This window comes from Stegostoma tigrinum, chromosome 2 (genome assembly GCF_030684315.1).
Source record: "Stegostoma tigrinum isolate sSteTig4 chromosome 2, sSteTig4.hap1, whole genome shotgun sequence".
Taxonomy (NCBI): Eukaryota; Metazoa; Chordata; class Chondrichthyes; order Orectolobiformes; family Stegostomatidae; genus Stegostoma; species Stegostoma tigrinum.
The window spans coordinates 116,178,851-116,193,882 of NC_081355.1; positions in this window are offsets into that span (position 1 = coordinate 116,178,851).

Here is a 15,032-nt window from a genome sequence, read left to right on the forward strand (position 1 = left end):
GAGGTGTTGTTCTTCCTGCTTGCACTGAGCTTCGCTGAGCACTGTAGCAAGTCTGAGACAGTGACCTTGGCCAGAGAGCAACTGGAAACTCAGGGACATTTTTGCAGCAGAACATAAGCATTCTGCAAAGCAGTCAACCAGTTTGTGTTTTATCACTCCAATGTAGAGGGGGCCACATTATGAGCAGTGAAAACAGTAGATTAGATTCAATGAGGTGCAGGTAAATGCTGCTTCACCTGGAAGGTGTGTCTCATGCCTTGGATAGTAAGGAGGGAAGAAATAAATGGGCAGGTGTTACACCCTCTGCCATTGCAGGGTAAGGTGCCATGAGGCTGTGGGGAGGTGTTAGGGGTGAAGGAAGTGTGGACCAGAGTATCCCGGAGGGACCGGTCCCTATAGAATGCTGATAAGGAAGAGGAGGGGAATATGTGTCTAGTGGTGGAATCTCACTGAAGGTGGTGGAAACAGCAGCTAACGATTCTTCGGATGTGGATGCTGGTGGGATGGTAGGTGAATACTATGGTAACCCTGTCACCATTGTGGGAGAGAAAAGTAAAGATGAAGGTCAAATTTCTGGAGATGGGTCAGACATGACTGAGGGCACTGTTGATCGTAGTGCTGGGGAACCCTTCATCAGAAAAGGGGGAGGGGGAGACGGTTCTGAAATAAATAGGGAGAGATGAGGAGGAGGTGGATCGAAGATGGATAGAGGAGAAGATAGGTGGAAAGGAGACAGACAAGTTAAAGAGGCGGGGATGGAGCCAGTAAAGGTGAGTGTAGGTGGGGAGGTAGGGAGGGGTTTAGGTCAGTCTGGGGAGGACGGACAGGTCAAGGGCGTGGGATAAGGTCAGTAGGTAGGAAATGGGGGTGCGGCTTGAGGTGGGTGGAGGGGATTCTGATGAAGGGTCTCGGCCCAAAATTTTAGCTTTTCTGCTCCTAAGATGCTGCTTGGCCTGCTGAGTTCATCCAGCTCCACACTTTGTTATCTCAGATTTTCCAGCATCTGCAGTTCCTTTTATCTCTGATATAATTTTAGCCTCACTGTGAAGCCTCTTCTAGGGATGCCTAACCTGAAGAAGTTACCCTCCTCCCTCTGGACAAACCTCAGGGGATCTCTTTGTCACTGCATCTCTCTTGTAATCTCTTCGGCCTTGAAACCACTCGACCATGTCCTGAAGCAAACCAGGTACCACAGCCACATCACCTTTCTTAGTATCTGCCTACAGAACCAGATCACCCCCAATTGACTACAGTCCACATTCAAGCCTTCCCAATTTGGCCCCAGCCGTGACAATATCTACATTCAGAACATTGAGGCCCTTCAGAAGCGTCTCTCCCTGCGATTCCTGAAACACATACTCGCAGCAATGCGCCAACATCTCCAGGCACTGCAATCCAGCCTACCCCAACTCAGAGCCTCTCTCTCCCAGACCCGCAAAGGACCTCTCTTGTTTTTTATTCTTTGTAGGATCCACAACCTGAACTCACAGTTCTACTTTATTGGACACTAAAAACCGTAGGTTCAGTAACCTCACTGGTCCCTGCCACCCAAAACGGGATTACTCCACCTCTCAAATCCCCAGCCGTGCCCAGGACCTTCCTCACAATGTACCCACCGCCATTGGCCATGAGGCCACAGTCAGAATACCCACAGATTATGTTGCATCCACCACCGTCGGGCACACCACTTCCGGGAGAGTGAATACCATCGCTGTTGAAGCCGCCACCTCCACTTCCGAAACCAACACCACAGACATTACTGTCAAAGCTGCGGCTGCCACCTACCCTGCTCCGCCCACCGACGACACCGCTTCACCCATCACGGACGCAGACGCAACTCCATCCACCGCTGACGCTGGCCCACTTCTGACACAACCCCGCCTACAGCTGATGTGGGCACAACTCCGCCCACCAGCACCGACACAACCCCGCCCACAGCCGACACAGACATTGCTCTGCCCACGGCCTCCACAGCCAACAGCTGCAGAGGAGACAGCAACATTGAGCTCGGTGAAGTCTTCAACACCCCCACCCCCCCCCAGACCTCCCCATTACTGAGGATGAATGGTCAGTCCTTAGTAAGAGTCTCATCTTTGTTCCCCTCCGCCACACATCAACCAGCCACGTTTGGACATTGAGCAGTTTTTCCGCTGCCTTCGCCTCCACGCTTATTTCTTTAACCGTGAGCCTAACCCTGCCTCCACTAACCCTTTCACCCACGTCCAACACAAATCCTCCTCCTGGACACCACTCCCAGGCCTCCTACCCTCCCTCAACCTCATCATCTCTAACTGCCATTGAGACATCAACTGCCTCAACCTCTCCACCCCTCTCACCCACTCCAACCTCTCCCCCGCAGAATGTGCAGCCCTATGCTGCCTCCGCTTCAACCCCAATCTCACCATCAAACCCGCAGACAAGGGAGGTGCAGTTGTAGTATGGCGCACTGACCTCTACATTGCCAGGTGCCAACTCTCCGACACCTCCTCCTACCGCCCGCTTGTTCATGGCCCCACCCCGAGCACCAAACCATCATCTCACAAACCACCCACAACCTCATCACCTCAGGTGACCTCCCACCCACAGCCTCTAAACTCATTGTTCCCCAACCCCCCATCGCCCGCTTCTATCTCCTTCCCAAAATCCACAAACCGGCCTGCCCAGGTCAACCCATTGTCTCCGCCTGCTCCTGCCCCACCTGAACTCATCTCCAACTATCTAGACTCCATTTTCTCCCTCTTGGTCCAAGAACTCCCTACCTACGTCTGTGACACCACCGACGCCCTCCACCTCCTCCAGAACTTCCAATTCCCCTGTGCCCAACATCTCATTTTCACCATGGACATCCAGTCCCTATGCACATGCATTCCCCATACAGATGGCCTTACGGCCCTCTGCTTCTTCCTGTCCTGACCGGTCCCCCTCAAAGTATCTGAACTGTCCTCACCCTCAACAACTTCTCTTTCCTCCCACTTCCTACAGACAAAGGGGATGGCCATGGGTACCCGCATGGGCCCAAGCTATGCCTGCCTCTTTGTAGGATATGGGGAGCAATCTACACTGTACCTACACTGGCCCTAAACCCCAACTCTTCCTCCGTTACATTGATGACTGCATCGGCGCCACCTCATGCTCCCACGAGGAGCTTGAACAGTTCATCCACTTCACCAACACATTCCACCCCAACCTTAAGTTCACCTGGACTCCCTCACCTTCCTGGACCTCTCTGTCTCCATCTCAGGCAACCACCAAAAACCGATATCCATTTCAAGCCCACCGACTACTACAGCTACCTAGAATACACTTCTTCCCACCCACCTTGCTGCAAAAATGCTATTCCCTATTCCCAACTCCTTCTCTTCCACCACATCTACTCCCAGGATGAGGCATTCCACTCCCGTACATCTCAGATGTCCTCGTTTTTCAAGGACCAGGACTCCACCTGGCGGTGGTTGGGAACACCCTTGACAGTGTCTCCCGCATTTCCTGCAACTCATCCCACACACCCCAACCCCACAAAAACAACCAAAAGAGAATCCCCCTCCTCCTGATGTACCACCCCACCAAAATCCAGATCCAATGCATCATCCTCCGACACCTCCGCCATCTGCAATCCGACCCCACCACCAAAGACATTTTTCTCTCCCCACCCTTGTTTGCTTTCCGGAGGGACAACTCTCTCCATGACTCCCTTGTCTGTTCCACACTCCCCTCCAGCCCCACCACCCCTGGCACTTTCCCCTGCAACTGCAGGAAGTGCTACACCTGGCCCCACACCTCCTCCCTCACCCCCATTCCAGGCCCCAAGATGACTTTCCACATCAAGCCGATGGTCACCTGCACATCTGCCAATGTGGTATGCTGCATCCACTATACCCGTTGTGGCCTCCTCTACTTTGGGGAAACCAAGCGGAGGCTTGGGGATCGCTTTGCAGAACACCTACGTTCGGTTCGCAATAAACATCTGCACCACCCAGTCGCGAAATATTTCAACTCCCCGTCCCATGCCTCAGACGACATGCCCATCCTGGGCCTCCTGCAGTGCCACAAGGATGCCATCCGAAGGTTGAAGGAACAGCAACTCATATTCCGCTTGGGAACCCTGCAGTCCAATGGTATCAATGTGGAATTCACAAGCTTCAAAATCTCCCATCCCCCTACTGCATCCCAAAACCAACCCAGCTCCTCCCCACATCCCTGACTTGTTCTTCCTCTCACCTATCCCATCTTCCCACCTCAAGCCGCGCCCCCATTTCCTTCCTACTAACCTCATCCTGCCTCTTTGACCTGTCTGTCCTCCCCAGACTGACCTATCTCTTCCCTACCTCCCCACCTACACTCAACTCTATTGGCTCCATCCCTACCTTTTTAACTTGTCTGTCTCCTCTCCACCTATCTTCTCCTCTATCCATCTTCGATCCGCCTCCACCTCTCTCCCTATTTATTTCAGAACCTTCTCCCCGTCCCCCTTTTCTGATGAAGGGTCTAAGCCTGAAACATCAGCTTTTGTGCTCCTAAGATGCTGCCTGGCCTGCTGTGTTCATCCAGCTCTACACCTTGTTATCTCTTGTGCTGCAGTAATTGTATCTCTACTTGTGAATCAGAAAGTTCTCTTGTAAATCCTAATTGCCCCAGACTTGTGCTGGAACATTTCTGAACAGGTTGATTAGAAATACCTACAGCAAGTGAATATGTGGCAAGAGAGAATGTGTAGGAAGGCGAGCTTTAAATTCTTGAGGTATTAGAATTAGTTCTTGGAGAAATGGCAGTCTGGACAGGATAGTACGTTTCACCTAAACACAGCTGGTATCAGTTTACCTTGTGGGTTGATAAACTATTGCTATGTGGGAGAACGTAAACCAGTTTGGAAGGGGTGTGGGAACTAGCATGTAGTATTCAAGAGGGATACAAAGAACATTGGAAACGACAGGTTCTTTAGAAAGTAGTAAGATATTGTGTTGGTTCAGAATAAGAGGGAAAGAGATAAGATCGAAATTAGGATGAAAATGCACGCATGTGAATGTGTAGAATGTGGTCAATAAGTCGGAAGAGTTGCAAAAGCTGACAATTCATGATGAAGCTTTGTGCTGGGAGAAACAGAAATATACCTGTGTCAGCAATTAAAATGTCTCGGGTAACGATGTTTCCCCATGATTTACTGAATCAAACAGGCAAGTAGTAGAAGGGTAATGATGAGGAACTAGCTCATTACATTGGAAATAGAAGTGTGGCCAACATATTTGGCTTCAGTGTCCATCTGCTGAAGAAGGTGGTGCACTGCAAGAAGGTAAATCAGGCTTCTTTGTGTTTATCATTATCTCATGTCTTCATAATGAAGTTGTTGTAAAGTGTGCATGAATGGATATCAGATTGGATTGGATTGGCAAGTAAACTCCTCCATGATGTAACCAATGTTAAAGTGCTGCATTACATGCCAATAGTAATCAAATGCTACGTGTTCTCTGATGACTTGCTGTGAGAGAAGTTCTTAATTTGTGATGACTAGTTTTATTTATAATGCAGTCCTCTAATGTAGCCAGCTTAAGGACAGTTTTTCAATGGCTCAATATTCTTGAATATGGCAAGAGGACAAAGTTAATATCCATTGACTTGAGTGGGGCTTACCATTGGTTTGTACTGGTTGTGCCAAATGGCACATCCTTGTATTGCATATTTTATATATGTCTAAAAGTGCTACCCATTATTACTTCAATGTATCATCTGCTTTCTTCAGTATATCTTTGCTGATATTCACTGTGATTCTTATTAAAATGTGATGTCAATTAAACCTGCTCTACACTAAAAAAAATAACTCCTACACTTTGATTGAACAGCTCAGCTCAGGACTTCAATGTTTAATCAACACAGGAATTTCCCACTGCACAAATGTTCAAAACCCATGTGCTCTCAACCCTTTTTTCACAGCTCTACTTCTCCACACTCTCTCATACACCCATTCTTTCACAGTTCTGCCCCAGTGCTCTCACATCTGTTCATCTTCCACAGTCTTGCCTCTACACGCTACATCTCTCCCTCCAGCCCCCTCAACACCAGGGGTTATGGCATTTTCAAACTTCAAAATAGGTTGGGTTTACATTGGGAAAATACTTGAGCCAGACAATTTGAAAGTGTAGTTGTAAGTTAATTGGAATTTTTTTTCTCTGGGAATTTGTTCAGAAGAAAACAGAGTTGGGGGATCGAGACAGATTGAATGGTGAGTTACTCAGGCCTGCTCAATCAGTATTGCCTTTTACTCAAATGGATTTAATTGGACTAGAAAGTCTTGAGATGGCAAAGTGAAAGGTTGTAGCTGAGAATATGTGTTGGGAGTTTACGTGGAGAGGCGGAGTTGGGAGTAAGAGTGCAGTGAGCTCAAATGAGAGAGAACATGATGGCTAGTAATGAAAGATGAAATGACAGAAGATGGAAAAATGGTGCAGAGGCTGAGAGACAAGAGCAGTGGAGGTACTTGATGGGAAATTTTTAATTGTATTCCTATGGGAAGTATAGTAGGCTACTTTGAAAGAGAAATGAAAAGAATGGGACGGGAAGAGATACTCAAGGAATGTGGGAAGTATCGATGCTTTTACGGATTTAAGGCATGCCCATGACAGCAAAGACTTAGTTACAAAACAGCTATCGTAATGTCATTTACTCTGTTGCCGGCACACTTTTCCAATTCTCTCTCCCCCAATCTGTCAATTTGGCACATGTAGCTGTTTTTACAAAGGACTATGTGTATTAACATTATGGTGAAATACCTGAAGGAGTGTTTCTAATTCATATTCCAGATTATTTCACTCATAATGTTACGGTTATGACGTTTGTGATATTTTGGGTGTCTGTCTTCAATTTAGAGCAAAATGTGACGTTTACAACTTTTGGCCGAAAGCCAGCCTGGTGGATTGATTGATGGAGATTGAAGGACAGCCTGAACTGTTTTACTGTGGAGAAACTGCAAGATGCTAACACTTGGGGACAACAGTATCAGTTTGTGTGCTAATAGTAGATAGACAGTACATCTCCTAAGTCCCAGAAAAAAGTTCCAGCTAGGCCTTCTGCTGACTGAAGAAAAGAGTATTTGAGGATCAGGATCTCAAACCAAGACTGGGGTCATAGTTTATTGGGTAGCAGTGATCTTCACAGTTCTGTGTCCTTCACACACTTGGACTACATCCAACAAGGACCTCAAACCACAGCAGAAGTGTCATCAATGGTCTCTTCACAAGCTCCTCCTAATCCAGTGGCAGGAAAGGTGTTCCAACAGCAGCATCAGTATCATCTCCCAAGTCAACTTGTCCAGCATGAAGCGGTAATCGCATAAAGCTAATTCTGCTGTCTCGGACATGTAATTTACATGACTTGCACCAGACTCCCAAAGTAACTTCTCCATTGCTCATGGAAGGAGACCCACAGAACAACACAAATGCTTTGGGAATATGCTCAAAGCACCTTTGAGATGGCCAATTCTATGTGGTAACTGATGGGAAACCCTGTCTTGTGGCTAATCAATTGAGAGAAAACTTATTCGGGAGGGCACTCCGCACATCAAGGAAATTCATTGGACGTTTGCAGAGGCAAGGTTGAAGTATCGGAAAGAGCACATAACCCACAAAGCCTTCATTTTCCAATTTGGCAAGCACCACCTGCTCCATATGTGCCAGCCTGCAGAACACACGTCAGCTGTATTCATCATTTCAGAATCTGTGAGACTGGAGTGGAAGTATATTATCCTCACTATTGAAGAATAGCCTAAGAAGAATAGCAAAAGTGTTGAGAAAATCAGAGAGCAAAAGCTTTCGCTTTAAATGGCCATTTACTTCCAAGACAAAAGGTATTTGGAATGCCAAGGAAAGCTCATCAGCATCTTCAACCGGATTAACGGCCCATGTGATTTATGATGGATTTCAGTTTTGGAAGGGTATAGAAGAAGCTGTTGCGACATCCTACTACATGTTTCCCTAAAATATCAAGTGTGTGTATGTGTGTGTGTGCGCTTGTGCTCGGTGGAAGATCTCTTTCACAGCAGGATCAACGAGTCAAGCTTCCTAAGTAAAGGTATGCTGGCAGAAATGCTTACCCTGACTACAAGATGACTGTTGTGAGTGAATGTTCTTCAGGCATATGCTGTTTTCTCTCACTGCCACTGAAGGAACTGCACAGAGACTGGTATCCCGAAACAGGTTGCCCTTTATTTACTCGTACACTGTATGCATGCTGTGGCCAGCCAGCTAAGAGTCAGTCCCCTGAACTGAGATGATTCTAAATCACCTGTTAATATTGGTCTGCCAGTACCTCCTGACTGGCCTCAGTTAACAACCCCAATTAAGGGTCTCATAGTCAACAATGTCCACCTGGTTCCAATCACGGTGTAGGGGAACTGCAACTTGGGTTATTGAACTAGAGGCTTTGTTGAAGTCATTGCAACACATCATGGAGAGGAGAGATACAAAATGAGATACATTGTTTTAGAAGACAGTCAAACTCAAAAAAATAAGGCAGCTCAATTCCATCTGTAGTAATGTACAGGAAGATGTGACCATGTGTGTAGCAGGTAAGAGATCAATGCAGGAGCCTCAGACCTTGCAATTACCTATCCCATTTGGGGTGCTCACCAGTTGAATGATAGCAAGGTTGGTAGAATGAAGAAGTGGACAGAACAAGGTATCTTGTTTCATGGTGCTTTCAAGTGTGGGAATAAAAAGGAATGGGGTGGTATTGGGGGATAGTATAGTGGAAGGGAATTTCACTGTTTAGTCCAGCCATAGGAATGAGTCCAAAAGGCTATGATGACTACCCTCTATCAGGATTCAAAGCACCTTCTGAGAGCTAGACAGGAAATTGGAGGAGAGGAGGATGTTTCAGTTGTTGATGTCCATGGAAGTACCAAAGACAGAGGTAGTGATAGGAAAGACAGTCTGCTTAGACAATATGAGCTGCTGGGCACCAAATTGAAGAACTGGGCCTCAAGATTAATAAACTCGGGATTACTACCTGAGCCATGTGTCAATTAGCAGACGGTACATAAAATTAATATCTTCCTCAAAGAATGGTATGTGGAGGAAATGAGTCCCAGTTCATTGGCCCTCCTGTGAGAAGTGGGGGCTGCACCTTAGCGGCTATACCATTAAGACAGCTGGATCCTGAACTGTGTTGGGACCCGTGTTCCAGTGAATCATTGAACCACAGAAGTAGAATGGGGTTTAAAATAATCGCTATCAATGAGGGATTATGTGCGGCAAATCAGCAGGTCAAAAAAAGTGAGGAGACAAAACAGAATATGGGAAATGAGGATCTGAAAATGGCAAAAATGGGCCGAGAGAATAAACATAAACTGCACCAAGAGTCAAGAATAAAAGTTACATGCCCACTTCAAATCCATCTTTGAAGACCATTATGGAGATATAGCTCAGAATGTAGCTCAGGGCTATGTTCAAACTTGAGGTTCTGAGGGCACTCTGGGACCAAGCTGGAGACAAAATAACAAGCATTTCACTTTTTCATGCTTGAGCAGAACCATTAGGTATTGGGGTTTTCAGCTTACTGTTCTTCAAGGCTGCATGTCTTTTCTTTACTCATTCATGGGATGAGGGCACTGCTGGCCAGGCAGCATTTACTGCCCATCCCTAATTGCCCAGAGGGTGGTTAAGAGGCAATCATATTGCTGTGGGACAGGAGTCAACTGTAGGCCAGCCGAGGTAAGGACGGCAGTTTCCTTCCCTAAAGGACATGAGTGAACCAGATGGGTTTTTGCAACAATCAACAATGTATTCACAGTCATCATTAGATTGTTAATTCCAGATATTTACTGAATTCAAATTATACCATCTGCCGAGGTGGAATTCGAATGCAGGTCCACAGAGATTATCTGGGTCTTAGGATTGATGGTTTTATGATTCTATCAGTAGGCTATCTCGTCCTCCATAAGTTTTCAGAACTGTAAATTGATGTGTTTCTGGTTTCATCCCTGGTTTTTGGCCTTGCTAGAGGTAGTCCTGAGCTGTTATCATACTGACCTGCTTTGGCCATTTTAGTTTTGTCTACCATTTATTAACAAATACAATGCATGTTGATTGCCTGTTGTTGATCATTAGCTTGCCAAGCCTGCTGTTCTCTGGTGTGCAGACATTTCATTACCATTTTAGGCAGCATCATCAGTACGAATTCTAATTGAAGTGTGAGTGTAATGCTTCCTTCTGGATTTATATAATCATCTGATATGATAGTCTTGTCACTTCTGTTTCTGGTGTTTTAGCAGCGGTCTGTATACAGGTCTATTTCTTTGTGTTTGCTCACGGAGTGCTGTGTTGAGAACCAGGCCTCTAGAAATTCCCTTGGTGTTCGCTTGTCCCAGTATAGTCACTTTGCCCCAGTTGAACTGATGGCCCTCATTGCCTGTGTCTGTTGAGACAAGTGAATATTCGTTGTGTCTTTTCACTACAAGCTGGTGTTTGTGTACGCCGATTGTCAGTTTCCTCCCTGTTTGTCTGATGTAATGTTTATTCATTGACTGCATGGTATTCTGTAGGGTCTAGGCCCGAAACGTCAGCTTTTGTGCTCCTGAGATGCTGCTTGGCCTGCTGTGTTCGTCCAGCCTCACATTTTATTATCTTGGAATCTCCAGCATCTGCAGTTCCCATTATCTCTGATTCTGTATATCTTGTCTGCTTTCGGTGTGGGGTCTTCAGTCTTCGAAAATATTTACGTCAGCGCAGTTGTAGGTTTGTGTGCAATCATGATCTTATGCGGTCTTAGGAGTCTAGTAATCATTTCTGTTCTATTTTTGATGTCGGGTAGTGTTGCTAGTGTCTTCTGTTGTACTGTGTCCTCTGTTTTGTTTTGTAGGCATCTGTGGATGAAACTTCTTGGGTATCTGTTGTGGGTGAAAACTTTCTGTAGGTGTTCCTCTTCCAGTTCTGGAGGGTTGCAGTGTGATGTGGCTTGTTTAAATCGTTAATTAGTGTCTTGCTGAAGCTCAGTTTGTGTATGGTTAAGGATTTGATCCGTGTGTGTGGCCTTCCTGTGTAATTGGGTCTAGAATTCGCCATTAGTTGGTTTCTCTATTGTCACGGGAGCTGTTTGTTGTTTTCTTTTTCTCCAGTGAAATTTACGTTTGCGCAGATGTCGTTGACAAGTTAGTCGGTTTCTTCTACTTTTGAGCGTTTGATTATTATAAATGTGTCATCCACATATCTTACCCACAGTTTCAGTTGGATTCTAGGACGGACTGTGTATTCCATCCTCTGCATCACTGTTTCCGTGATAAGACCTGAGATGGGTAATCCTCTTGGTGCGCTGTTGATCTGTTTATGTATCTGTCTGATGAACACGTGAGTTGTGGGGCATTTTCAGTCAGCTGTCCTTGCTGATGTTATTGCTGGTGTTCAGGGTCAAGGCTCCTCATGCCTCTAGTAGTGTGGCTAGTGTCTCTCCGGCTAACAGTGTGTCAATGGGCATAAATAGTGCTGTAACCTCAAAGGAGAACATGATTTCGCCCTCATCGATTTTTGTGCCCTTGAGCTGTGTGAGAAATTCTTGGGCCACATGGATGAGTATGGGGATCTGCTAATCAAGTGTTTGAGTCTCCATTGTAGTTCTCTCGCGAGGTGTGCCTGAAAAGGAGACTATTTGTCTGAGTGGTATTCCAGGTTTGTGTATCTTGGAGAGTCCGTAGAAGCGGGGGTGTTTGAGCCCTCTGGTTTCATTTTGATCAGACAGCTTCAGCAGAGAGGCAGGCCCTGGAAGGACTGAAGGAGGATAAAAACATCACTATCCTACCAGGGGACAAACGGCGAATGGCCGTGGATCTTATCAGAACAGACAACATTGAGAAAGCACCGGCACTGTCACAGACATGAGCACTTACTCATTTTGATTTTACTCGGAGCTGGTAATCTCTCCTACACATTTACGTGCCTTGAGTGTCTGGGCTATCCTGTTCCCTAGCTGTGGTGTGGGGTCGGATACCACCTGTTGGTAAGTGCTCATGTCTGTGACAGTGCCGGTGCTTTCTCAATGTTGTCTGTTCTGATAAGATCCACGGCCATTCGCCCTTTGTCCCCTGGTAGGATAGTGATGTTTTTATCCTTCTTCAGTCCTTCCAGGGCCTGCCTCTCTGCTGAAGCTGTCTGATTTGTGTTAACAGTTAAGTGTTGGGACTACCGTTTGTCCGATGGCCTGTTGAATTTCATCAGTGAGTCCATTGGTTTTCAGTGTTGACGCTAGTGCTGCTAAGAAGTCAGTTTTTCTCATGTGCCTGAGGTTGTAGTTAAGTCCACATATCAGAATGCTCTTTTCTGTGTCTGTGCATTGTCTGTTGGATAGGTTCCTTACCCATGTGGCTGCTTTGTTCGTGTCATCCCGGTGGATTAGTCCAGTTAGTTTCTCTTGCAGGCTGAGTCTTTTTCTACTTCTGGTTCTCTGTTTTGTAGCGTTAATGGCTTGTTCCAGTGTTGTCAGCCCCTGTTGTCAAGTTCTGGTGCACAGATTTTTGGCACACAATTTCCCGTTTGTATTTATAGAGGCGGTTGTGGGCGTCTGTCATCATTGCATGTAGCATCCTGTGGACATTTTGCTCTGCCATTCTTCTTGCTTGTGGGTTGTTTAGTGGGTGGGTTTGTATCTTATGCTGTGAGGCGGTACTCGGTTCCTGTGGCATTCATGAAGGAAGTGGAGTTGTTTATGGGTTGCACTTTGTCGGATGGCATAGGGCCCCCATTGTCGGTCCTGTTTTAACATTTTGTGCCCACAGATATTTAAGGTCTTTGCAAAAATTTGCAGCTTGGATATTGAATGTAGTTGTTCACCAAGTTGGTTGTTTTGTTCTGTCCAGTACTCCACAGAATGGAAAAGGAGCACCTACAGAAAGTTTTCACAGATACCCAAAAGGTTTCATCCACAGATGCCTACAAAACAGTCAGAGGACACAGTACAACAGAAGACACTAGCAATGATGCCCTATCAGAAATGACTACTTGACTCCTAAGACCATTTAAGATCATGATTGCACACAAACTTACAGCAACACTTCGCCAAATGTTGTCAAAGACTAAAGACCCCACTCCGAAAGTAAACAAGACCGACGTGATAAACAGAAAACTAGTAGTGAATGCAATAAACATTACATCAGACAGACAGGGAGGAAACTGATGACCAGCGTACACGAACACCAGCTGGCACTGAAAAGACATGACCAGTGTTCTCTTGAATCAATACACACACACAATGAGGGCCATCAGTTCAACTGGGACAAAGTGGCTATACTGGGACAACAGAACAATAGACATACAAAGGAATTTCTGGAAGCCTCGTTCTTGACATGGAACTTCATTAACAAATACATAGAAATAGACCTGTATACTGACTGCTGCTAAAACAGCAGAACCTGAAATGACAAGACCTTCACACCAGAGAATCATACAAACCCAGACAGAAGCAGTACACCAATGCTTTGATTAGAGGTTGCATTGATGATGTTGTCTAGAATGATGATGAAACATCCACACATCACAGAACAATTGGCTCAGCGGGCTAAAGAACAACTACATCCACACCTGGGCTACAAATTTTTGGTAAGGCCTGAAAAATTGATTGCCTGAGTTTGCAAAAATGGACACTGGAGGGAAGGGGTAGGAGGGGAGGAAATGGGGAAGTTGAAAGAAGTAATTCCTATATATTTTCAATTTTGTCAAAAGGGAATTGTTGAACTAAACTTCTATTGGATTATGAAATTATTTTTCCCCAACATCACTCATGGAATAAGAGACATTTCACAGACAGTGATGTCTGTGATGAACTTTGCTCAATATTTCAGTGAGGCAGCACAAGACATCATAGTAATTTTCACTGAATTATTTCAAAATTGAAGAAAGAATGAACTCCTTTGAAAAAGAAGTGCAAGGTTAATATTGATATTCACACAATTAATGGATCCTTAGCAGACAGTTCTGCTTTCAGACTTTTCATATCAATCCTTGTATAGATACAAATTACCTTTGATCAATAACAAGTTAGTTTTGAGGGAATTTATGAAACTCTGAACAGATCTACTCACTAGTTCACCTGCTGCACCTCTTTCATAATTGGTTATATGAGGAGAAAAATGTAAAACTAGAATTCAACCAACTGAATCAATCCAGTTTCATATCTCTAACAGCAATTTGATTCTGGGAATTTAATAACCAAGATGCCATTACAGATTAAGTTTTGTAGAAGTAGTTGCATTCAATCAAGCAACGTGCTAGCTTGTATTTAATTTAGCTTCAGGGCAAACTTGTCGTGCACTTAATAATTCAATGGGGATGTCATGAAAAGTGATGGAATTATTCTTTTACTGATGAAACCACAATCTATACCCAATGAAAACTCCATTGAGTGAACAATCTGTACTGAATCACTGCAAACAAATACTGCTAGCCTCAGAGACTGGGCAGATTAATCTTCATTTCACAAACGTTTTAATGAGACAGTCTGACTGTGATATTGCCAGTTCTCTTCTTTCATAAAAGTTCCAAGGTCACTTCAATTACAGCCTCCAGATTTATCCTTTATTGAAATTATATTAGGCAGAGCAGGCAATGAAAGTGGCTGGAAAAGGTGATAAAAGAGTGTGATTCCATGGGAAAATGAAGCCTTATTTTTTGCAGATGACATTATTAGCCTTCTATAAGGTCTTTCTAATAGTTGTAATAACTGGTTAAGGTCAAAGTGAGAAGTTAATGACAATGAAGAGACTATAGATTTTTCTGTTCGAGATCTCATCAAGTTTAGTAATGGCCCTCCCTGTTGCAATTTCTTTAGTCATGTGAGTCCTTCATTGGTGTATTTTTTTAAATGTTACCACCAATCTACTTTGGTGTGATAACTTTATTGTGGAAGCAGTACATTAGGAATGTTACAATTTCTTAACAGGTTTGTGGCATCTGTAATAGTTTCCAAGAAAGCTTGAAGGGATGTAATTTTCTCACACAAAAAGAAATACTGATGCATGTTTGACACAAAGGAGAGCTACAAACAGAGGAGCTGGAGGACAG